Source organism: Panthera onca, chromosome B3 (assembly GCF_046562875.1).
Source record: "Panthera onca isolate mPanOnc1 chromosome B3, mPanOnc1 haplotype 2, whole genome shotgun sequence".
Classification (NCBI taxonomy): domain Eukaryota; kingdom Metazoa; phylum Chordata; class Mammalia; order Carnivora; family Felidae; genus Panthera; species Panthera onca.
Genome location: NC_138344.1, coordinates 100458511 through 100485858, shown reverse-complemented (window position 1 = coordinate 100485858; position 27348 = coordinate 100458511). Strand labels below are relative to the sequence as shown.

The 27348-nt window shown below is 38.6% G+C and overlaps 1 long non-coding RNA gene across 1 annotated transcript; it reads right to left on the bottom strand.

Annotated features, from left to right (window-relative positions):
* Positions 1 to 4414: 4414 nt before the first annotated feature.
* On the bottom strand, positions 4415 to 14177 carry LOC132668543 (uncharacterized). Its single transcript, XR_009605608.1, has 3 exons — positions 14118 to 14177; positions 8361 to 8487; positions 4415 to 4505 (listed from the first exon to the last, which is right to left on the bottom strand). It is a non-coding gene; the product is annotated as an uncharacterized LOC132668543 (long non-coding RNA).
* Positions 14178 to 27348: the final 13171 nt, after the last annotated feature.

Sequence of the window (27348 nt, the reverse complement as noted above, 5' to 3'; positions counted from 1 at the left end):
ATGGCAGATTTAGAGAACACTGTCCAAAATGGTAGCCATCAGCCACATTTGAGCACTTGAAATGTGCTAAATGAAACTGAGGTGCTGAATTTTCATTTCATTTCATTTCATTTCATTTCATTTCATTTGTTAAAATTAAATAGAAAAACTGATAATTTAGTTATTGGACAACTTTTAAGTATGTCCAAAACAACCTGGCATTTAACTCTACTCCCTCCATAGTACATTTTATGAAATCTAAATCCAGATGAAGTACTGTATTTTGATGAATATATAGTATCAGAATTGAGGTGTGCTGAAAGTATCAAACACATCGACTTCCAAGATTTAGTAAGGAAAAAATAAGTTAAATACTCCATTAATAATTTTTTTTTTTAAATTTTTTTTTTTTTCCAACGTTTTTTATTTATTTTTGGGACAGAGAGAGACAGAGCATGAACGGGGGAGGGGCAGAGAGAGAGAGGGAGACACAGAATCGGAAACAGGCTCCAGGCTCCGAGCCATCAGCCCAGCGCCTGACGCGGGGCTCAGAGCCTGACGCGGGGCTCGAACTCACGGACCGTGAGATCGTGACCTGGCTGAAGTCGGCCGCTTAACCGACTGCGCCACCCAGGCGCCCCTCCATTAATAATTTTTAATACTGATTACATGATGAAATGATAATTTTTGATATATTAAGTTAAATATTATTAAAATTTATCTCATATAGGCCTTTTTACTTTTCTTTTTAATTTTTTTTTTAATGTTTATTTATTTTTGAGACAGAGAGAGACAGAGCATGAATGGGGGAGGGGCAGAGAGAGAGGGAGACACAGGATCGGAAGCAGGCTCCAGGCTCTGAGCCATCAGCCCAGAGCCTGATGCGGGGCTCGAACTCACAAACCGTGAGATAATGACCTGAGCTGAAGTCGGACGCTCAACCGACTGAGCCACCCAGGCGCCCCATGCCTTTTTACTTTTCTTAATGTGACTACTAGAAAAGTTAAAAAGTTACATGTGCAGCTCATGTTTCATTTTGACTGGACAGTGATGATTTAGAGAGCAGCATGATCCCAGGCCTGGTGTACAAATAATGTGTACAAATAATCAAATAAGAATTTTCTCTATAAAGGCAATCTCATAGCCAAAGAAAACTCATATACCACTTTTTGAAGTTGCAGGCAGCAGTAGCCCACATTAAGAAAGAAAGATAATACTGGCTCCACACTCAGGAGGAACCATTCAAGCTTTGGGGACCTCACAGTGAGAAAGGTGCACAGTGTGTAGAGTTCAGGGCAAGTCAAACAGAATTACAGAATGGCCAGAGGGGTTGTCTTATGTGGGTGGGATCTGGGGGGATCAGAGAATGAAATCCAAGGAAGGACTAAAGACGTATAATTGTCTACAAAGGACAGGGAAATTAATTGGCATGACAAAGGAGGTTGTAACTAGAAGTAATGGGATAGAGGTAAGAAAGAACAATTTAGGCTCAAGACATTTTAAGGTGAGGAAAAACTAGAGAGGGCTCACAGCGTGGGAGGCTCTCTCAGTCTTGACAGAGGAATGGAGGACTTGACCTAGAGGTCTTTCCAGCTCTGGTTCCTAAAATCCTTTCTTGGTGGTATATTAATATGTTGACAGAGGTGAGCTGGGCAGGCAAAGGAGGAGCTAGGAGAACGAACTGGACGGTGATTTCACTAGGTGACAACACTGAAATGACAATTGTCTGCCTGCTCTCCTGGCTTCCTGAAGCATCATTTTGGTAACATTACTGTGTGTATGCTCTTGGGAACTTCTATAGTGACCCATTTGTGTCTGCACAGAAACTTCACCATCAAGAGTGAATCCACTAAATGATTGGTGGGGTTGGGTATCTGCAAACGAGGTATACCTATTTGTTACTGACTGTTCCTTTCCCACCGAGCTTGTGAAACAGAGATAGAAAGGGGTGAATCCAGGCCTGAAGACTGAAAAACAAATTGACACTCACACACATGCACCAAACCTATTTCTTCCTCAACAGCCTTGCAAGTTCAGCGTAGACTCTTCACCATTACTGAGATGGGAGACATTGTCTATACGTCAAGACAGGTCACTAACTTAATTATGTGATAAATACTAGTTGTCATCAATCTGCAAACATCACTCTGACAACATTTTCATAATGTCACCTATGCTCCAATAAAAGTTTACAAAAAAACAGTGTGTTTCCAAAATCAATAGAAAGGAGGGGCGCCCGGCAGTCTTGGTCATGGGACAGTGCAACTGATCTTGGGGTCATGGGTTCAAGCCCTATGTTGGGTGTAGAGATTACTTAAATAAATAAGTAAATAAATAAGCAAAACCAATAAAAAGGAAATAAATATTTCATTTCTATTCATTCAACTGCACTGTATTAGACAGGAACTTTTCATTATTATCAAAAGTATATGTGTGGTGGGAGGGAATATCACATCCCTTTTTCCTCACTTTATACCATTTCCTTACTATTAAAGGAGAAAATCAAGAATAGAAAACAATGATACTCCAAACTCCTGCACATCCATCTCTGGCAGTTTCCCCTCCTTCTGTGATTTTCTTCAACGTGAAATGTAGATAGGCTAGTTCTCACTTTCAAAATTTAGCACAGATGTGGGACTTTTTAAATAATACTCTAACTAAGAGCATGGATTCCAGAATCAGAGTGTCAGGCTTCACATTCTGCCTCTCCCACTTGAGATGTTTATGACTTGGGCAAGTTACTTTCTTCTCTGAGCCTCAGTTTCCTCATCATTGTCTCTCTCTCATAGGGTTGCTTAGAGAAATAGATGAGGGAAAATGCATAAAATTCTTAGCATAATACCTGACACATATTCTTTGTCGTTACCATTTCTGTTGCTGTTGTTGTAGTTATTATTAATACCAGAGTGACCATTGATATAGCACTAGATAGCTATTGGGGCAATATAAGCAGTTAAAACAATTGAAGGCAGAAACGTAAAGAAACCTAGTTCTCCACAGAAGAGTAGCAGGTTGTCTTGCCTGCCAAACACCTAATGGAGAGGAGACTCCACTCTGTTCAGCAAAATGACTCTTGAACCTCAAGATCAGATGGCTTGGATGAGTGCATTTGAAATAGCCATTGCATAACTCTGTGAAGGCTAAACTGGGATAAATTATTAGCATGGCCCTGGAACTGTGCTCCATTGTGCAATCAGGAGATTCTGTATGGTTTTACTTTTCATATGAAAAAAAAATATCAAAAACTAGAACCAGAAAACATTTGGAATTTTATTTTAGTCCATGGCCAGATCTTACAACATCAGTGATTTAAACCAGGCATCGAATATGAACTCAACCAGGCCTCTAATATTTCTGCATTACTTGGTTACGGCGAACAGTGTAGACACTGGCAGTTGATGAAACTCTGCAGCATGCGAAGGCTGAGAGCTGTGCTAGTCAACTGGAATCTCAGTCTCAGTTACCCTCCTGGCGTGCTGTGATAACTTAGTACCACGATGCTGAAGTCCTCGGCACCAGAAGTAAAAAGTAAAAATACTACATTTAATAAGCACAGAGACTGCAGTCAAAGCCACATTTACTGCCAAAGAAGCCAACGGACAATGAGGTGAAGCAAAGAGAGAGAAATCTATATTCACCCTGGTTTAAATTTCCAAGAACGTGATAGCAGAAGAAAGAACGATGCATGTAACACCAATATACCATGAACTGTGGCTTTTCCAAAAGTCTTCAAGAAGTACACACAGGATTTCATATAAGTCGATTATGAACCGATTTTCTAAATGGCTGCAATTCTGCCAGTGCTGCTTTTCCCCAAATGAGGAAGCTGTTTATTTGCATCTTCTGTGCTGTCTTTTTGAAAGAGCCATTAAGGGAAGCAGCATAGCCACAAACAAGTACCCAAAAAGAATGGGATCAAGGCAGTGGTATAAAGCTTTGTCCCAGCAATCTGAATGCAGGTGTGAGAGACACAAACCAGGTGGCTAAAAGGCTTCTTTGTTTGAAGCTGTCAGTAGGAGGACCTGATTAATCTCATGCCCCATCCCTAAACTCCCTTTTAACTATGTCAAGACATCGCCTCACATCAGGAAGTCTACAATGACATGGCTATGTGCTAAGCTCAGTTAATGTGGCCCTAGGTTTAAACACTTCAGGTTGAAAGTGGATAATTGGTGGTAGTGGATTTTAAAAGCTCACACAGGTGCCTTTGAAAAGAGGTCAAAAGTCAAGTGCATCTCTCCTGAGAGTACTGGCGAGCCCTTCCTAAGGAGATCAAAATTCCTTTACACAAACCCCCAGGGTCTTGTAAGAACTGTTATTAATTTAGTTCTGTATGTTCCAAATAATGGAAAAACGATACCACATGTGTATATTACCAGTAACCTGGGCATATTTGTTCCAGAGAGGTAGATGTTAGATAGATTTTCACCTGGCACTTCTGGATTGCTAATGAAGTAATCCACTTTCTACCAGGGCAAAACTGGGAGTTCAGGTCAGGGTAATGAACCTTGAAAATGGTGAAAAGCCTGTGGGAGAAAAGGGCATAAACATAGGAATGTGTTGTCATATACCAAATGTATTTGTAAAACCAAAGCTATGGAGCTTTAACAATAGCTCGTAAAAAACAAACACTGCTGTATATATTCTGACTTCAAAAACAAGCATGTTATTAAGTATTTTTTTCTCTTTTGATTTAATATAAGTTACAAAGTTACATCATAACATATCTAATGGGTTTTGAAAAGTACCCCGAAACCCTAACCATTAATTGGCACATTTCAAATACCAGTCGGGAAGAATCTCTTGTTCAATTTGGAGGTCTTCAGCTGTTCATCTTTATTGTTTCTTTTCTCCACTTGTTAGACATTTTTAGTCAATGCATCTACTATTCTATTATACCTTAAGATGTGTTACTTACTAAAATACTATATTTGAAGCTAAATTTACAACAGGGATACATAGTTAGGAAATCTGACATTTTGGCACATATCCAGTAAAAAAATATTTAATTTTGTACCCCTTGTGTCTGCATATAGAAGGCCACAATAGTACGTCAATACCAGTTTTGAAGCCTTTGTACATACCCATTAAAATGGCTATTTAAAAAAATACAAGTGTTGGTGAGGATAAGGAGAAATTGGAGCCCTGTGAGCTAGTGGTCAGGATGTAAAAAATACTGCAGCTGCTATTGATCCTTGAAAACTTAAAAATGGAATTAGCATATGACTCAACAATTCCACTTTTGAGAATAGAACCAAAAAAAATTGAAAACAGGGAACTGAGAAAATATTTGTACACCCATGTCTGGAGCAGCACTATTTGAAATAGCCTAAAGGTAAAGCAAGCCACATGTCCCTCAACAGACGAATGGATAAATATATATATATATATATATATATATATATATATATATATATATATATATATATATATAAAATACATTATATTATGTATATAAAGGAATAGTATTCAGCCCTAAAAAGGAAGGAAATTCTGACACATTACAACATGCATGCACCTTGAAGACGTTATGCTAAGTGAAATCAGCGAGACACAGAAGGATAAATAATGGTAAGGTTCCACTTACATCAAGCACTCAGAGTAGTCAAATTCACAAAGGCAGAAAATAGAATGGTGGTTTCCAGGGGCTAGGAGAGGGGGAGACGGGGAGCCACTGTTTAATGGGTTCAGTTTCAGTTTGGGAAGATGAAAAAGTTTTGGCGACAACAATGTGAATGTACTTAATGCCACTGAACTGCATACTTAAAAATGGTCAAAATGGTAAAATTTATATAACATAAATTTTAAGTAGAAAATTTAATTTAAAAACCCTTCATATGTGCATTAGTGTCCTGGAATTGGGGTCTGGATTGGGTGCACTTGCTTGATTGACTGCACTTAACAGGTCTGATGCACTGTTACTAATCAAAAGAAAATGTGTTTCTTTCAAGATCTTAAAGAATCCAACTGGCTTGAGCAAACAGAAAAAAAAAACAAGGGTGTAGCTGACATTTTGAAATTGGTACACAAATTCTTGGACCCACTCACTCTATACTTATAATTAGGAAAGAATGTTTGTCCCTAAAATTTTTAATGAAAATCACAGGTTTGTCTTAGTAGTTTTGCCACAAAGTCATGGTTTCACTCAAAAAATGGAGAAAGAAGAGGGGAAAAACCCCTTCAGAAATAACACTTTAATTCAGATTTAATGTTAAACACACACATGTTCATGGTATGTAGCAAAGCTAAGTTAATGGCATAAAAGTAATATGACATTTGATTAACTGGTATTAAACTGAACGTGTTAATTGCAGAGAAGAAAGACTTGCCAAGGCATGTTAGAAGCTGAGCTTCCAATTTGAACTCAGAATACAAAGGAAATGGCTCTAAGATCTGAGTAGCTGCTCTAACATTTACACAAGTCCAAGAAATTCCAAGCTCAAATCCCATGAACATACGTCTATTTATTCTACTTAAAGTGTTAACAGAGGACAGTTCAATTAACAGCATGTAACATTTTTTTGAGAAGACCTCAAAATCCTTTAACTTGCCAATAATAGTTTAAAGACTCCACCGTGTTTTAAAGGCTGGGAAAGGATTCAGTCTCCACAGAAAAGGAGATTGCCCTTGGAGAGCTTACTAAAGACTTTGGTTAACCAAGAAACTATAAACCCCTGTGTTCTCATTATTACTCAAATATCTTTCACTGTTGATAGATCACAGCAGTTCATTCGATTGCTTATAATTAGTAGTATCCTCTGGTAGAATTTCACCAAAAGGGGAGAGTTACAGAGTTTGATCCTTCCAATCTCCACTTTCCCAGAAAATTTTCACCTACCTGTAAGAGAATAATAGCAATGACAACAATAATAATAACCAAAGTAAAATAATGACAAGAACAATAACCAAAGAGAGAGGATGGTCACAGATTGGGTAGTCATGCTTGATTTCTGGCTCTCAATGAGTCTCATGATTAAAAACTTTCTCAAAGAAACAAGACATATATGCACACACACATACACACACAAACACACATACACTCGATTTTAGTAAAATTAAGGACCACAGAGGGTGGAGTTTTTAGTAGAATTCATGTTGTAGGACTATTAATTATCCTTAATAAGCATTATTGATTAATTTGCTAGCTGAGCCACTGACAAATACCTTCCCCTGGTTTTGGTATCGGCTCCATAAAAAAATCTGCTAGGTTAGTGGTGCCTGGGTGGCTCAGTTGGTAAAACATCCAGCTCTTGATTTTGGCTCAGGTCATGATCTGATGTTCCAGGGATCGAGCCCCACATGGAGCCCTATGTGGAGCCCTACATCCAGCTCTATGCTGGGTGTGGACCCTGCTTAAGATTCTCTTTCTCTTTCTCTCTCTTCCCCTCCCCCCTCTCTAAAATAAATAAAATGAAATAGAATAAAAAATCTGCTAGGTTACAAATTTTATAAAGTCAGAGACCATGTCTGCCACGTTCACAACTAAATGTTCACCTCCTAGCACAGTGCTGGTCCATGTTGGGCGCTCAAAACAAATATGTATAGGACGGATGGATGGACGGATGAATGAATGAATAGAAAAATAAAAGCAGGTGATGTTATTGACAACCATTGGAGGCAAGGAGAACTTAAAGAATTTAAATTATACCATGTGCCCAGCACCATTCTATGGCGTGGTTTATATGGAATAAGCATTTTATCCTCAAAACAGTCTTAAGAAGTGGTCCTATCATGATCTCCATTTTATAGTTGAAGAAGCTGACATGCAGAAAGTACACAGCTTAAGTGGTTCAGTTGAGAAGCAGGTCATCTGGTTTCGGAGTCTACACTCTTCCTTTTACCCATTACACAAAATTTTAAACCAAGATTGATGATGCAAAAAGTAACAGGAACGCTGGCCTTCTGTCCTTAAAAATAGACTTTGAATGTATAACATTCTGAAAGTATAAGCTGGATCATCTCAATCAGAAATCTGCAAGTTCATAAAAATGGAATTAGTGGGGGGAGGGGAATAGCAATGTCTTAGGGTGTTAGCCAGAGCAATGCTTTTTTAAAATCACTTCCTCAGGGGTGCCTGGATGGCTCAGTCAGTTAAGTGTCTGACTTTGGCTCAGGTCATGATCTTGTGGCTCATGGGTTCGAGCCCCATGTCGGGCTCTGTGCTGACGGCTTGGAGTCTGAAGCCTGCTTCAGATTCTGTGTCTCCCTCTCTCTCTGTCCCTTACCCGTTCATGCTCTGTCTCTGTCTCTCAAAAATAAACGTTGAAATAAAAATAAAATAAAGCAAAATCACATCTTCAGAACCACCAAATATTAGAGAAAGAAGCCGAGGGAGCCATCTATTTCTGCTCTTTACCGTTTACAAGTGTTTACACCAGTACCTGGCAAGGTGTGCTGTGTAGGTGTTGTTGTTACAACAACACCTCCTTTCATACAGGTATGTGGTCACATTTTTCATTCTTCAATTCCTTCAGGTATTCAAGGGATGGCCAAGTCCATTGCAAGTGCCTACAATACCAGAAAACTATTACATTGAAATAAAATGCAAATTGGTATTATCCTTGCCCACTTTGGCAATTCAGAACAACTGTTGTATGAAATTCTCTTCTGTAGGACAGCAATTCAGTTACTTGAAGGTAGCACTTTGTTCCCTCAAATACTCATCTGACATCCTCAGGTTCAGCAACCACTCACTTAGTACCGTGAATTCACACTGTCTTCACCAGAATGCCCTACTCTGGATACAATCTAGTTAGTCACTATGCCTCTTAAATTATGGCATCAGAATTATGGCATAATATTGCAGCTGCTTTCTGACCAAGGCAACTTTTTAAGGGATTCTGAGGTCTCATGATCTGGAAACTATTCCTATTAACACGTCCAATTATAATGCTAGCCATTTCTATGTTTGCATTACACTGTTCATTCATAATAAAATGAAGGCCAACTGGGGTGCCTGGGTGGCACAGTTGGTTAAGCTACGGTTAAGCGATGGACTCTTGATCTCGGCTCAGGTCATGATCTCATGGTTCCTGAGTTCAAGCCCCACATCAGGCTCTGAGGTGATGGTGCAGAGCCTGCTTAAGATTCTGTCTCTCCTTCTCTCTGCCCCTCCCCCACTTGTGCTCTAGAAAGAAAGAAAGAAAGAAAGAAAGAAAGAAAGAAAGAAAGAAAGAAAGACTTTTTCAAAAATTTTTAAAATGAAGGTCAACGAAAACCTTTGACCCATTACTACATGCCGTTTAACTTGTGTTTGTGAAATTAATACTTTGACTCTATTTGATTTTACTTTTATTGAATTAAATTTCATCTGTTTTGTTCTAGAATTTTGAGATTATTTTGTATTTTAATTCCATTGTTACATGTGAAGTTTACAATGAAGAGAGTAAAACTTAAGCTTTGTCACTTGCTCTCCCACTAAGACCACGCAGGAGGGGCCCTAGCAACGTGTCCATGTGGTCATAAGTTTTTGTAGAATTAGCATAAGACATTTTAACTGTCATTAATTCTGGGTCTTTCCACTCCATCTTCCCCTCTGTCACATGTGTTCTATGGCACTCAGCACAGAAGTATGTGGGAATGGAGGAAAAACAAGATGTGAAATATAGACAGCCAAGAAGTTAATCTGTGGAAAATTCTTCCAAATCTCACAGCTCATATATGAAAGAAACTTATGGAAGTTTCCCCAAATTTGACAATTCTAAAAATTTATGTAGCATTACCAAAATAAATTTCAATTAATCATGCTAGAGGCAAGACAACTGTCTTTAAGTTCTTTTGCTCAGAAAGACATTGCAAAACTATTACCAGGGGGGCCTGGGCGGCTCAGTCGGTTTAGCATTTGACTCTTGGTTTTGGCTCAGGTCACAATCTTACGTTTCATGAGTTCAAGCTCCGCATTGAGTGTAGAGACTACTTAAAAATAAAATCTTAAAAAAAAACCCAACTCTGACATTCTATAAGCATCACAAAATCCCAGAAAATAACATATTTTTATTAATTCACTTCTTGATAGACATTTATATCTGTGTTTTTTTATGGTTTTTTGGCTTTATCCTCTTTGAGGACAGATTTATGCTAATTGTGTCTATATAAAGTCCTCTTCGAATTGGGACTTATGCAGTGATTAATAAATAAATATAATAAAACCGCAGCAAACTGGAATAATTGGTTCAGACTAGTCTAAGTGGAAAATATGCATTATAAACTTCTTAAATTGTATGAATTTCAAATATATGTATAATTCAACATATAATTACTAAGGCAGAGCTAAATTATAAATATGTAATTTAAAGGCAAAGTTGAAGTTTATAATAGGAATGACTACATTACCATAAGTAACATATATATTACAGTAAAACCTTGATTTGCAGGCATAATTCATCCCAGAAACATGCTTGTAATCCAAAGCACTTGTATATCAAAGTGAATTTCAAGAACCATTGGTTCAATTGTGATCATGTAATGTTTAGCATCACATACTACTGGTATTGCAAGACATTGTTCATTTATCAAGTTAAAATTTATTAGAAATGTTTTCTTATCTTGTGGAACACTCACAAAACAAGTTACTTGCAATCCAATGTTTTATTGTATATTGTAACATATTTATAAAATTTCTTTAACATAAAAATTAATAAATGCAAAAACTGGGTTTCCTGAGCCATTTAAGATGATAGGGAAATAAGCTTTGCATTGAATTACTTTTAAAATGCTTTATTTAATAAAATCATGGGACTATTACTAATATTAACATAAATTATAATTTTCAATTAGAAGTTTATTGTATATCTGCATGGGTCAGTTATATTTTCTAGAGATTAGATTCAGAATGTAAAATTTATTTAATATGTGTCCTGAAGAATATAGGATTTAACAGTAAGCCATTTATTATCATATACTGATTTAACATAGGTTCATATAGCAATCTAAAAGGAAAGTGATTAATTTGAAATAGATTTTAATCCACAATAATAAATAACAGCCATGAAAATTAGTATCTACTCACAAGCACAGTTTCACAGAATCTTTAGGGTAGACACTGGTAAAGAAGAGCTAAAAATTCATAAGTAAAATCTATAACCTAAAATATTTGGGGAATTGACAATATAGGAAAACTATAGCCATTCCTTCTGCAAATTTTTCTTCCAATGTGAAATTGATGTATTTGTACATTGTATAAAAAGAGGTTCGTGCTCAGAGAAAAGCATCTAGATTTCTTCAGCACCGTCAGGACCTCTTCATTCTACTGTTAATCAAAGACAAGCCCAAATATCTTGGGACGGCTAAGAAATCTTGCAGATCTCCAGGGTGCTACAAGACAACAGGATACAAGGTTCCATCTTCTTTCTTAGAGTCCATCTGCTCACCAGCCCCTTCTTTGATCTGGCTATTTCTGGTGATAATTACACCCTTTTTGCTTCATTTGCCTACACATCAGAATTTGTCATCGTTTTGAATTACTCAATAACATAAAATTTATACAGAGCCTTAACTAGAGAAGCAGTTCTTAAGCCAACTAGCACATTCCGAGCACCAGGGGAGATTTTTATAAAAATGATGCCTGGACTCCATCAGAATCTCTAATGTTGGGTCCCAGAATCATAAAAAGTTTCCAGGTGATTCGAACATGAATCCAAGATTGAGAACCAGGCAGCAGAATAATGAATGAGCCTGTCCAGATGATATAGGAATGATAGAGCAGCCATAAAATCATCAATTCATTCTCTTACACTATTTTGAGCGCAGTCAAGTTAAAAAGGGTGACCATGAAGGTTTGCCAATAAATTCCAGTGACTCCAAGGAGTCTCAAACTCAAATCTAGAGGGGCTGGATGTTAAAAACAATTGGGGATTCCCCCCTGTGGTCAACAGGAGAGAGTGCGAGCTGTACCCAAAGCGGGGCGGAGGGGGGTTGGCTGTAATTCAGTTCTTGTCAATTATTACCATGCCAAATGTGAGCCATTGTTGCTGCATATTTTAATCTTTCAAGAGAAATCAGAGAGGAGTTGGGGGGGGGAGGGGTGGTGCATGTGTGTGAAATCTCCTGACTTTTAAAGGATAGTTCAAAAAATCTTATAAAGTTGAAAAGCCAAAAAAGCATGTCTGCCAAGTGGACATGAGCCCAAGGCCTGACTCCAAGTGCTGGAGCTATATAGGATCAAGGGGCATGCCCTGGGGTGGCTGCTGGGTCTGGAGCCTCCCGCCTGGGTTGTCAATACTATACCAAGGCCCTAAAACCAACAAATTAGACACTGAACATGTGACACACAACAAAAGTAAGTATTTCTCCACACTGTCATTTATCCCCTTAAAAATATTACCTCACACCACCATTAAAAAAGAAAATGAGTACTTACTTAAAAACCACATTAAAGTCATTTTAAGAGATGTGAGATCATAAAATTCTGTTCTAAAAATGGACATATCATGGAACACACATATCATGAGCATGTCCATCCAGACTTGCCCAAGAATGGGAGTGCTAATAGGGAAGGAGCAGATGGTTATTACTTTTCTGTGATTATTGGAATCAATAGGAAAGGAAAAAAAGTCCATTCAACCCTTAAGAAAAAAAATTAATAAGTAAAATATAAAAATGGCACCAATCAGCTCAAAGTAAAAGCTATCTTCAGAAATACATTTTTTTAATTTCCAAAGATTTTTATGATATTATTTATATGTTTGCATTGCAATAGGGCAATAAGGCCATATCTCAGTTTTTTTTTTAAGTTTATTTGTTTACTTTTTTTATTTTTAAGTAATCTCTCCACTCAAATTGGGGCTCAAATTCACAACCCTAGATCAAGAGTTGCACACTCTACTGACTGAGCCGGCCAGGCACCCCAGTATCCCAGTTCTTGCTTTTACTAACTGCGTAACTATTAACAAAAATTTGTCTGTTTGCCAAATGTGTCAAAGAAAATAATAAAACATATGATTGCTCAAAAACTTAAATTAGTACAATTTAAAGTGCCTTGCATGTAGAAGATGTTAACATTTGGCTTAATGCTTGTGAAAATAGTTATTACATATGCATTGACGTTATATAAAACAGCCACCCATTTTATGAGGGATTCCAAAGTTACCACTACTCAGTTTTCACTTCTTTACTATCTTAAAAGGTATATTAATTCAGTCTGCAATATTACTGAGCTCCAACCACATTTAAGCTAACATGTTCAGAAATTGTAGAGATCCCAAAAAGATCAACATAGGTTCTTCCATTAAAGAATATAGATTTCGTTCATTTATTTATCCAACAAACATTTAATGAATACCTACTGTGTACCAGGCACTGTTCTAGATAACGAGGATACAACTCTGAATAAGGCAAAAACCATTCCAGTTCTCATGGAACTTAGAAAATGGTGAAGCTAAACAATAAACAACTAAGAAAATTAAGTAATAATAGCTGCTATAAAAAAAAATACAATGGGCTTATGTGCTACAGAGTGATTGGGAGGCTACTTTATGTTAGGCGGTCAGCCAAGAAAGGCTCTCTTCAATGACAAAAGAAAGCTGGTCACGTAGAGCTCGTCTGGGGAAGAGTGTTCTCTAGGAAGGGAAGAAGGCTGGCATATTTGGAGAGCATTATTAGGGTACATGAGTGTGAGTCAAATGGGCAAAGGGGAGAGCTGTATGAGGTGAAGAAGGAAAAGTTAGCAGGTCCATATCATGTGGGGACTCATGGCTAGAGTAAGGGATGTGCATTTTATTGCAGCAGGGAAAGGAAGTACCCAGTTAAAATACTAAGTAAAAAGTGCTGTGGAAATCCAGGCAAAGGCTGTTAATTCTGCATGCCTACAAGGGAGGTTTGGAAGGCTTCTGGAGAAGTGGATTTGAACTGAGCCTTAGAAGATGAGCACAGCCAAAATTTTGAGTAGGCACAGAAAGACAAAAAGGGCATTCAAGGTTGGGAAGCCTGTAAAACCAACAATACAGGCACTTAGTGGTCTGGGATGGTTGGTGTGGGAACCTAGAGAATTGTGGAGGAAGATTGAGCCCCAAAGGGAGAATCCTAGGTGGTGAAGAGGAAAGGAGGCCACTTAGAATATTACCAGAGTGAAACCTGAAAAAATAGGGATATATCTTTTTTTTAATTTATTTCATAGCGATGTGTACATTATAGACACTTACAAAATCTCTGTGAACTGGTTGGACACCGAGAGTGACCATGAGTATTCTGCTAGTGCTCTATTATGGTTACCTGGGCATGTCTAGTTGCCATATTCATTTACATATTCTAGAACACATACAGATGATTTCTCAGAAGGCAATCTGATAATGCAGATTTCCAGGATACATATTCTTTGGTCCAGCATCTACACCTTTTTTTTTTTTTTTTAAGTAAGCTCCAGGCTTGAACTCATGACCCTGAGATCAAGAGTTGCAAACTCCACCTACCGAGCCAGCCAGGTACCTCTAGTCTAGTGTGTTCACCTTTAGCAGTTATACAACCTATAAGAAACACTTACGCAACTACACAAAAATTGTATGTGCAAGGAAGTTCAGCATGGAACTATAGGACTCCTACATTCCACCTCTCTGAAGTCCTGGGAGCCACCCCCATACTCTCCTACATCACCAAAAACAGCAAGAGGTATTTAGAAATGGGAAACCAAGGAATTAGTCAAAAACACAAGCTCCATTTAAATCAGTGTTTTTTAAACAGTAGCTCATGATCCATTACTTGAGCCAGCCGGTAGCCACTGACAAACATTTATTTAATTTAGAAGAATCAAGTAGGGGTGCCTGGGTGGTTCAGTCGGTTAAGTGTCTGATTTAGGCTCAGGTCACAATCTCACAGTCCGTGGGTTCGGGCCCCCCAATTGGGCTCTGTGCTGACTGCTCAGAGCCTGGAGCCTGCTTCAGATTCTGTGTCTCCGTCTCTCTCTGCCCCTCCCCCACTCACACTCTGTCTCTCTCTGTCTCTCAAAAACAAATAAACATTTAAAAAAAGAATAGAGTAACATAAAACAGAGCAGAAAGCTTTAGAGTGAATTGAACACAGTACAGGTAAGTGTTGTGTTTCCTAAACAACTTGCTTCTGTTTTTCATACACAGACACAAGCATCTGTGTCCTGGGTTATAATGTTAGTTGTGTTTCTTAGAAAAAAATTTGAGAAATACTAGTTAAAATTATTTTGGGGGGCTACTGTTAAACCCGAACACTATTTTTTTAACCCACTGATAACTGATGCAAGTTTATGGGGAAAACCCACTCAGTTATACATGGATGTAAGTATATGTCATCTGCAGGGCCCTGAAGAGGTCCAAAAGGATGCAGAGTAAACAGGCAACTGTGATACCTCCAGAGAATATGGAAGCTGTTCTAAAAGGGAACAACTTTCATTTTGTATTTTATATACTGTATATACTATATGCCTTTATATACTTCTGTGTTGTAATTTTCAAAAATAAAGAAAAAGTAGGTGTGTGAGAAGACCCTGCCTATTGAGTATTCCATCAATTGTGATAAATGATTTGAGGCCTTTAGGTGTTTGGACGGCCAGAAACATGGCAAAAGAGAATCTGAGAAAAAGTCTTAGAAGAAAACCTGGCACCTGAAGGGAGACTTGAAAAGTGGGCGAAGCGAGGCTCAGGGTAAAAAGTCAAAGGAGTAGGAAATCCAGTGCTCACTAACAAAAATAACTTCGAGGACTGCTCATCTAATGGCCAGCAGACCCTGAACCACTGGGAAGCTACAGAGTTAGAAAGAAGACAGCTACTACGCAGAGCTCCCAAACATGTGGAGCTCCTCTGACCACATGATAAAGGCCAGGTGTCAGGCGGTTCCCTCCGTTCCCCATCTTAGCATCATGCCAGGCTGTGGCATCCTCTGTCGCCAGAGGGCTCTGTTGACCACACGGATGAGGCATGCCTGTTCATAGGCCAGGCCCCTGGATGCTGTTGGGGACACTCAGAGCGTGCTTCTGTGCTTCTCCCTTCTTTATGACTCTATGGTCACATGCTTGCAGCAGAAATGTTAGTATCTTCAATCAGAGCTTTTCCAAGAAGCAGTGTGGGTCATACTGGGTGGTACATAATTGATCAGATGTTACATTACATCATCTCTCATGCTTGATGATACCAGCATGGATGTCCTACCAGCTTGTCTTAACTAGCTGTTCCCAACTGGTTCTGGGCCTCTTACCTTTCCCAGGGTATATTGATTAAAAAGTGGTCTTTCTGTCTATTTGGTGCTTGCTGACTTGGAAGTGATAGCACATATTTCTTTTTATTGGGAAGAACGTAAACTTGATTATATACCAATCAATTATTTATCAACTATACCATCTTTGTAAAACTGATCGTGGCCAAGTTCCCAGACACCAAGATGTCCTACGCAGCATCTTCAAAGAGAGCAGGATTCTGCGCCCTGGATTTTAATTTAACAAAAACATACAAAAAGTGCAAGGCCTTGAATAAACACATCATTACCTGTTTTAGAAGACTAAGCTAACCCTTTGCAATGTGTTGTCAAAGTTAGAAAATCCATTTAACAGTGGCAACAGGTAAATTGCTTTCCTAACTAAAACCCGCAAATATTCATCACATCACTTTACACACGGAATTGCTTGTAAGTGGCAAATGTATCTTAGTCATATTTGAAATTTCAGTACTCAGCAGTGGTGTTACACATAGCACACACTTAATAAACATTAAGTAAGTACATTAATAGGTAAGCTCATCGGGTAAAGTAGACATAAGGCCTTATTTCATTGGTGACTATTGCTGATTACCACAGAATTTTTGAATCCTAAAAGCAAAAACTGATTCTATTCATGAAATCCTACACTTATTAACATTAATTATCCTTTTGTCGGCGAGGGGGGGGGAGGTCCTCTATTCCAGTCATTAAGAAAGCTGCAACATTTCTGGATCTCGGTTTTTATGGCAACTAAAACATAAAGTCCTCATTCTGCCATTCAATATTGTAAGTGTCTCCTAAATCATTATTTGTTGATCATATTGGTGATGCCTAATTTTTATGAGCAGTGAAATCTATTATCTTTTGTATCACTCTTCGGTATTTTATTGTATTCATTGTATTTTCTTTCAGTCTTTGGTATTTTATTGTAAGTGACAAAGGAGATCTATTTTATAAGTAGAAGATCTCTTCTTATAAGTAAGAGGCAGAGATGCAACACACCCGTAACTAAACTTAACTCTCTTTTTCTCTTCCCACCCACCTTTTCTTCTTTCCCAACAGTTCAGTTTAAGACCCAAAATCCAGATTACAGTCAGACTCTTAATGTTAAATGCATTTTCATGGAGGCATGTGTCTGTGAAAGAAATTTTATAGGAACAAATGATCAGTTGCATTTTATTTTTTTTTTTAAATTTTTTTTCAACGTTTTTTATTTATTTTTGGGACAGAGAGAGACAGAGCATGAACGGGGGAGGGGCAGAGAGAGAGGGAGACACAGAATCGGAAACAGGCTCCAGGCTCCGAGCCATCAGCCCAGAGCCTGACGCGGGGCTCGAACTCACGGACCGCGAGATCGTGACCTGGCTGAAGTCGGACGCTTAACCGACTGCGCCACCCAGGCGCCCCATCAATTGCATTTTAAAAATCAACTCCTACACACACTGCTGGGTAAATTGCCAAAGGGTTCATTATGTTTCCCACGCTAGGACCGAGGGTAAGGACACTCAAGAAGTGAGCTGAATATTTCAGATGATTGGGTTTCACAACTAAGAAGCTTAATTTTAAAAAACTCAAGTGAGATAATATAATAGCAATTTCAGGATAATAACAGCTATTAAGATTCTCTATCCTGGAATCGTGGGACTATATTTTTAATCCTTCCATTCAAATGTTAATTATTCATCTGATTAGATAGAAAATAATATTTTAAAATCCTTCTTACTGAGCAACAGATTCATACCCACAGCCACCGTGCTTTTTCCACTATGGACCAGAATTGATAGCCCTTATAATTTTTAAATGATAGGCACTACCGGAGCCCGTCTGGAGCAATTCACCAGCTGTACTGAAACTACCTTAGTATCCCCTTGGTGTTTGAGCCAGTGATGGCAAATCCCAGTGGCTGACTGTAAACCCTTTTCTAATCACTGGTTTTCCAGGTTGACCAGTGGCAATATTAACAGTAACTAATTGATGCCAGCCAGCCAAAGACACCTCATCTCTACATTTGATCAATTTCACTTAGTAGAAAATGAACAATGCTATTTACTTACCTATGGGACATATTAAACCACCTTGCTGAAAAAATAAGCTTCTCTCACAAATCAATTTTAAAACTACATAGCATACGATCAAATGCTGAACCAAATGAGTCTGCTCTTTGGTTATGCTGTTGTAGATCTGAAGAATCCCAGTGAAAAGGAAAGAAAACTTATGCCAGTGGATAGAAGTGGTTAGTTATCATAGAGCGATAAGTGATGTCTCAATAAAACTAACGTTCTTAAGGCAAATGGAGGAGCTATGAGGCTTGAGTAAGGAAATATCTCCCTCTTCAATATCAGTGTAAGTTGGTAATTCAGAGGAGTTGGGCTTTGCTGCCTCCGACACAAAGTCTTAGTTTTCCACTGAAAGTAATCGTGCTTTCATTTTGAATAAGTATGCACATCACTCCATGTCATTAAGTCAGAGGAAGAAAACAACAACAAACCTGGGACTTTGCTCATGAGATAAATAAGCAAAACCAAAAACAAAGACAAAAACAGAGATACTGTGTCTACTTCTAGTCCCCCAAACAGAGGAAACTTTTAGCTTTTCCACATAAGTTACTGTCTCCCTAACAAAAAAACGCTTTTCCCTGATGCTTTTGCAATGGGTACAATAAGACAATCAAATGAAGAAACTGCTCTTTTTTTTTTCTTTCTATCATGTGCAGATAAACTCTAATAGTTTTATCCCTTAAATAGCCATGTATCCTTTGAGGAGGCAACCTTTCTGAATTTAAGCTTCCTCTACAAGTAAACAACTTTTCTTAAAACATTTTGTCCCTGGGGACACCTGGCTGGCTCAGTCGGTGGAGCATGTGACTCTTGATCTCTTGGTTGTGAGATTGAGCCCCATGTTGGGTATAGATTACTTAAAAATAAAATCTTTTTTAAAAAAAGTTTATTTATTTCTTTTGAGAGGGGGATGAGGAACAGAGAGAAAGAGAGAGAGAAAGAGAGAGGGAGAATCCCAAGCAGGCTCCACACTGTCAGTGCAGATTCTGACACGGGGCTCAAACTCATAAACCATAAGATCATGACCTGAGCCGAATTCAAGAGTTGGATGCTAAACTGTCTAAGCCACCCAGGCACCCCTAAAAATAAAATATTAAAAAAATATTTTTAAAACTTTTTTCCCTGAATCTATTTTCTGTCACACTCCTGAGGCCCGGTAACACATAAGGTTTTTGTTTGTTTGTTTGTTTTAATTTAGCAAACAAACATGGCACCCTTCATGATTCTTCATGTTCAGGGAAGATTATTTGCTTCAAACTGGTGCAGACAGAGAAGATTCCAAACAAACAAGACCCAGTGGAATGAAAGAACAAGTGTTACTCAAAAGCATCTCTTCAGGAAAGAATATCGTGAAGTGCAATCTCAAACTGTTTCTATCCAGGAAGCTGAAGCAAATGAAGAGGAATTTGACATGGTTGGAATTTCCCTGGACCTTTATTTTTCACTTACCTATCTAACACACACAAGAAAATCCATCTCTGGAAAGACATAAAATAGGCACTTCCAAGAACTACATCTAAAGAAGCCTTTGGTACAGAAGCTATGCCCAACGTGGACTTCAAGAATTTATTTTCAAGTCCAAAATACTTGAGATCAACCAATACAAAGTATTACTTGACTTAATGAGGTCAGTAGATTAATTTTCTTCCTTTCCAGGACCAGAAATTGCTGAATCAGCCCAGGTGTCATGAACTTTCAAAGAACAAGAAATCCTGGGGCTCCTGGCTGGCTCAGTTGATGGAGCATGCGACTCTTAATGTTGGCATTGTGAGTTTGAGCCCCATGTTGGGTGTAGAGATTACTTAAAAATAAATTAAATCGGGGCGCCTGGGTGGCTTAGTCCGTTAAGCATCTGACTTCAGTTCAGGTCATGATCTCATGGTTTGTGAGTTTGAACCCCACATTGGGCTCTGTGCAGACAGCTGGGACCCTGGATCCTGCTTCAGATTCTGAGTCTCCCTCTCTCTCTGCTCCTCCCCCACTTGTGCTCTGTCTCTCTCTCTCTCTCTCTCTCAAAAATAAATAAACATTTTTAAATAAATAAATAAACAAACAAAATCTTAAAAAAAGAAGAAAGAGAAGACAAAGATGATGAAGAAGAAGAAAAAAGAGAAGGACGAGGAGGACAAAAAATCTTCTCAAGGCCTGAAAATCAAGATGGCACCCTTCTCCTGAGGCATGGTTAAACACTGTCTGGGCAAATACATTTTTATTGTGTGGTAGAAGGGTAAACCATCCATCAAAAGAATGAAGATTAAGAAAATAAATTCAATATGCTGTTAATAATGAATTTCATATCTTTTCACTTACTGTATTTTAACATTATAACTTGTATAGAAAAGAAGTGTAACTATAACATGAGCATGACATGGGCTGTCACATTCTATCTTTTGGGGACTTTAGAGTGCTCAAATTCCTCTCACACAGGATAGCCTTTATATCTTTTTAGTTTTCTCTCAATCCAATCTAAATGTTTCCTGGCTGTCCAATAACCTCAGCATCTGGATTTATCAAATTCAAACATAGTTCAATCTGTCTAGGTCCCTCTGAAAGTGTGATATCTGACACTGATTACAATACTCTCTGAGTATAACTGGACCACAGCAAAATAGAGTAGGATTGCCACTCTACCCAAATTAGGCACAATGCTTTAACATACACTGCATAACTAAAATTCCTATACTTCTAAATTATATAAGCTAAGGATCCAGTGCTATAATCTTTGAAAGAACCCAGAAGTTCAGTTCATAATCTCTAATCTCTATTATGTCCTTGTTTTCACCTAATAATATCTGCTAGTCTTCAAGCACCATGACTAAAAATTTATATCATTCAATGTCTTGTTAGCATTTCATATTTTTGTATTATTTAATTAGCATTTTTACAGTAGTAGTCTCTAATACATGTTTTTGTTTATGTTAAGACATAGCTTTTAAGTTACATTTTGATTTAAATAGGTTGGGATAAACCTAACCGCATCTTAAAACTTCATATATTTAGGAAATATATTCCAACCTCCAAATAACAAACCCATAATGATTTTTGGAGACATAACCTTATTTTGAAGAGACAACTTACTACAGGCTTACATGGACTAGAGCAGGTATACTTTCATTAAGACTTGTGTTCTAATTAGAATCACAACATGATGTCAATCTTAACTGTTTTACCGCCTTCACATTCCATCCCAAACTATGTAGTTTTAGTCTTCTCCAGCATTTCTCTTTACAGAACCATGAGCTATTTTTAGATAAGCCCGAACTATTTGCAAATAATGTTTCAGGAGCCCTTTCCTAGCTTGCTGATATGAGGATAAGCTGCAGAACTGAAGTAAGTCTTTTTAGTATAGCTAGCTACAGCCTACAGATTCCCCTCTAAGTTCTAGAAGTTGTATCTTCTCATATCTCTGAAATCCATGTGCTTCATTCCATCCCCATCGCCATTGCTTTAGTGCAGGTGACCATTATCTCTTCATTTGGCAACATTCTGACTGCCTTGCCTCTTATAGAACTACCTGCAATGTATTCTTCCACTGCAGACAGGGTGATCTCTTGAAATATATCAATCCCGTTGTGTCAAGCTCTTGTTTAAAATCCTTCAGAGCCTCTGCATTGCCTTCAGCACCATAGGGAGTTGTATCTTACATGAGAATTAGGTTCCATTAGTTCCAAAAGCAACTAATAAAAGATGAATCAAGTACAGTCAAAATTATCCTGGAAAGTTCCTTGAGTGACAACAAGATACAATATACATAATTTTATGTATAGTTTTATTTTTGATTTCATGTACATTGCCCTGTATAGGAGGAGGTATGTACAAATATATAATGTATATAACAAGGGACTATACATAAAATGAGTAAAATGTACAAAATATAATTTATAGTATTGTAATTAATTTTTTATTTTGCTCTGTGTGCAAAGTTAAGTTCTTTTTTATTATTATTATTTTTTTAACATTTATTTATATTTTGAGACATAGAGAGAGAGAGCATGAACAGGGGAGGGTCAGAGAAAGAGGGAGACACAGAATCTGAAACAGGCTCCAGGCTCCGAGCTGTCAGCACAGAGCCCGACGTGGGGCATGAACCCACAGACAGCGAGATCATGGCCTGAGCCGAAGTCAGACGCTTAACCGGTTGAGCCACCCAGGCGCCCCAAGTTCTTGAGTCACATGTGCAGATTACTCAACTCTGTCAGAAGTACAATGTATTGCAAAGTTTTGGGTAAATATTTCCTGAAGGCGTACTGTATATCAGAAACTGTACTGGGCACTGGGGCTACGTCAAGGAAAAACAGATTACAACCTCTGCCCTTGTAGAGCTTACATTCAATAAGCCAGTAAGTCAAATATATAGAAAGTCTAGTGGTAATAAGTGCTACTGGTGAAAACTAAGGCAGAAAAAGGACAGAAGGAACAATGTCAAGGGCAGGGCAAAGGGAAAGAATTGCAATTTTCAACAGGGTGTTTAGAAAAAGCCTGTCTGAGAAGGTGGCATTTGAGTGAAGCCCTGAAGGAGGTAAGAGAGTGAGCCAGGCTATGAGCAGAGGATGGCCCAGTGAGAAGGAAGAGCTGAGTACTTACACCGTGGAGGGTTTGAGGAATGAATGACAAAGAGCTGACAGTAGCTGGAGTGGAATGAGAGATCAGAGAGGTGGCAGGAAGCCAACTGTGTAGGGTGTTTTAGGTTTTTGCTCTTTGAGTGATGTGAGAAGCCACTTGAAGCTTGCACGCAGTTATGTAATGGTCCGACTATGCACCTCAGAAGGACATCCAAGACTGTCCTTATCCTTCCTCTCCACTGCCCCCCCCACTCCACCTCTTGCTTTACCCTGAGGCTGCATTACCCTGATGGCTTTCTTACTCCCACCTACTCTTCTCTGCCTTAGTTCCTTAGCAGCCTCAGCCTGAATGACTGTCTCTCTCACTCAACTCCACAGCTAACTTACACTTAGTCTCCAAGATTCCAGGAGTGCAAGTCTTCCTCATCCAGAACGGCCTCCCTGATTCTCCCCAACCTGGGCCGGCTAGCTTATCCGATTTCCATGAATGTCTGGACCATACTGCTGAATCGTGGTAACCATCTGTCCCCCATCTCTAAGCACACTCTTTGAGAGAAGTGCCCGAGCCTCCTCTGTAACTCCCGCCTGTAGCCCCGTATCTGCACACAGAAAGCACTCAGTAAATATTTGCCGAATAAAGGAATAAATAATGATGAAATAGAATGGATCAGATGAGTACGCAGGAAGATCTTTCTTATAGGAGGTATTCTGAATTATTTAGGATCCCTATGTATGGGTTTCTGCTCTGCTTTTTGAGGAATAATGTTTTAACAGATTTCCTTTCTTATCTTTCATATTTGATACTGACTATATTCTCCTGAGCTTCAAATTTATTGTGCATCAAATTGAAAAAGAAAAACTGTGAGGGAAAAGATCCTTTGTCAAACTTTCACATTAGTGAGATAAGAGAGATGCCCAAGACCAATTGTCAAAGTTTAAAGTTTTTAAAATATTTTTAAATTTATAGTGCTATTATTAATACATCGTACTAATAGATATAATCCAAGATACAACTTACTTGTAAATGGAGGCATACAGGCTATTTTGGTGGGGGAAAAAAGTATGGACAATCTACGTTTTAACCACATTTTGAAATCTACATTCCAAAGTGTGAAAATAGAAATAAGCAATCATTAAAACAGTGCTCACTTTGAATCTTACTATGATCAGCTCCTCAAAAGAAAGGTTGTCAATGCTCATGTTAATATCTTCCACAGATGTAATCTGAGCATTCTGGGTGGAAAAGAAAGAGGAACAGAGTGTGGAAAAACAAGAGTATTTCATGTGATACAACCTGGTCAAATGTTAACCTGCAAGGGTGGCTACAAGTCCTTTATTGTACTGGGGGGAATTTTTCCCTTCTTTCAGAATATGGTAGGTAGTGTCAGTTCAAAAAGGCACACTCTCCCTTTCAACATACGGCGGCGGCCCCACTCTTGCAAAAAGGTAAGATAACGTGCTCTATAAGTAAGAAGTCAAGTACCCACTGCCTTTTGAAACTGCCTGACGAGAATTAACGGCTTTTGCCATCCTATTTTAAACAACTTGGGCCGGGTTTTCTATAAGCACCTCGTTTATCTTGAGACTCTTTCATCTATTATCTGACTGTAAGCGTGTTCATAGCTCATCAGCTGAATTCACTTTGACAGAGAAGTCTTATGACGAGTAGCCAACAGCCTAATGTCAGGTCTGTGAATATCTCTGGAATTAAGGTGATGGGAAAAGGGTAACCTTCTGCCACTTCTAACAGCATTTGCTGAACAACAAAAATAGAGCCTTAAATCATCCTCCTTTTAAGAAAGCAGGTCCTCTTGGCTAATATTAGAACGCACTGCAGCTGTGTTCCCGCTCAGATCAAAAACACCACTTGGGGCCACCTCTGAATTCATACTTGCATGTAGTTATAGATGTGAACCACAACATTTCCAATGGTGTAAGTGAATGTTACCTTCCAAATGGTTTTTACTGGACGTCTAACAAGTCCATTTGCAGATATTTTTTGCAATAACAAGGTGGGGGAAAGACCATCATCCCCTGTCTTTATAGTTTAGCCACCTGGGCCCTAGAAGTTTATAATTACTGCTTTTCTTCTTCCTGAAGAGCTAGGAATAGGTTTTGCGATGAAAACAAAAATACCTGTGCTGCAAACATAAAGTTCTTCTTTTTAAACAGTTCTAGCTTGGTTTACGATAACCTGAAAATACGTGATGCTTGAACCAAAGTCTTCTGTTTATGACAACTTATAAGAATTACATTTCAAAACAAGTTTAAGGCCAGCCATACACATTCATAAATATTTTGAGTAGCTGAAGCAGACTTTTGAGAAATCTTGCCACTACAGAATTCAATGTTTATATTTTCTGGGGATAAAGCAGGAGCTTTTTGAAATTCACATTTTTACGAAATTGGCAGGGAGGTGCCTGTTGTTCTAAATCCATCGTTATCCCACCAGCGTGGCTGTATCTGCCCAGCTGAGGAGTAAATCAACTCATTGAAATGTGGTTAGCTTTGTGATTATTCAGAAACATGAAAAACAGAACTTTTCAGTCCCCAAGGTATAATATACAATAAACAATGGCTTTCAATTGCTCAACACTTAGTCGACACTTCTGCTCCAATCCTGAGAATGTGACTTCCATTAAGATGACAGGAACCAATGGGGACATACCCCAAGTAATACTAATAAAAGAGGAGTTAGTATTTTATGGATAAGTTTGTTTCAATCTTCAAAGTCCTTTCGACAGAGCTATAGCCAGGTGCTATAGGAATTGGGATTAAGGAGTATGTGTATGTGATAGCCTACTTACACTCCATGTGTTTCCATTTACGCCTTTTGCCAGTCACTTAAAAAATAATGCACTCAAATTTCCATGGATAGAAACAACAAAGATAAAGGCTACTCTTCGGCTGTCAGTCCATTTCTCTTGAGAAATTGTAAGGATAATATACAGAAGCAGATGCTTGTCCTTTGCATAGCACAGACAATCCAGCAGAAGTATTCATTGCTAGATGTCTTTCAGGGTAAGATTTTCTTGAAGTCATGTTTTCCCTTAACGAGTTAAGAGTGAAAAGCAAGAATTACTATAAAAGCATTATTAACAGTATGGACTCTTCAGGTGTACCCTAGCAGAAATAAAATACTTCATTGGAATATTGTGATTAGTGAATTAGAGCTTTGGGGATTCTTGCTATTTTACTCTCTAAAACAAAAGAGGAAACTTCTAGAGTCTGTAGTGTAATTTTATTATTTTTTAAGGCTTATTTATTTATTTTTGAGACAGAGGGTGAGAGAGAGAATCCACGCCATCAGCACAGAGCCCAACGCAAGGCTCCATCTCACGAACCTGTGAGATCATGATCTGAGCCGAAATTAAGAGTTCGACACTCAACCTACTGAGCCACCCAGGTGCCCCATAGTGTAATTTTAAAATAAGAATCCCTGCAGCATCCCCGCCCCCAACACACACACACACACACACACACACACACACGCACGCACACACACATAAAGAACCTCTCCAAACTACCAAAAGACCCTAAGTAATCATTACTCTGGAGCTCACAGCCCTCTGTTCCCATCTCCTGCAATAGCTTCCAGTGGGTATGCTTTTCCACATCTGCTCACCTGCACCCAGGCCAATTCCATGTCTCCAACTAACTACCAAGTTTTTCTACCTGAGCAATTGCCAAAAATCAAACCCACATGCTTAGAAGCAAATCCATTCACGCACACATCTCCTTTGCCTCCTCTCCCTCAAAAATATGCCTGACATGTCTTCTTCCTATGACTTGGTTAGTGGGATGGACAATCTCCCAGGTACCCAGGTCATGGTCTTGGGCTATTTTAGACTCTGCCTTCTCCCCCATTCATTCTTTGCAACTGCCCTTTCACAGTCTATTAGTGTTTCCCAAAAATGTCTGTCACATCCAAGCCTCCTCTTCCTTGCCTCTTCCACCATCCTAGGACAGCAATCATCATGCCACATCTGGGTTACGATAATGCTATCGGGTGACTTCCCTTCCAACAAGCTTGCTTGTGCTCCAAGCCTTGGGAGATTGTTGATACCACCGACAAAGTCAGGAAAGCCTCAGGAGGAAGACACATTATGGGCATTTGTGAGGGAAAAGAGAAGTGGAGAGGAGGCTAGGGAGGTGTATGCATAAATGAGTCTGCTTCTAGATACGTCTGTTTGATTGTTGGCAGTTACCCAAGGGGAAAGCTTGGTAGTCAGTTAGAGATTTGGAACTGGCTCAGGTGCAGGTGCAGGCAAGACACATTTTAAAAAACAATTATCAACACATTGCTACTTGATCATAAGCCTTCCCTGGCTGCAAGCATCTCTGCATACTGGTAAAAATGTGAAGACTCTTCCAAGGTCTAATCAAAACTTTTCCTATATAAAATTAATCACCTCCCAGTAAGTCCTACCCATATTTTCTGCATCAAAGAGGAAGACCTGCATTCTTCTACCAAACTATCCTTCAGATATTTGCAAACAACTTGCATGAATCTGCTTAATATTCTTTCCCTCAGCCTAACTCCTATCTCCTCTCTTCAGATGACTTTCTTTTTTCAGATCCTTTGTCATCCTTATTTT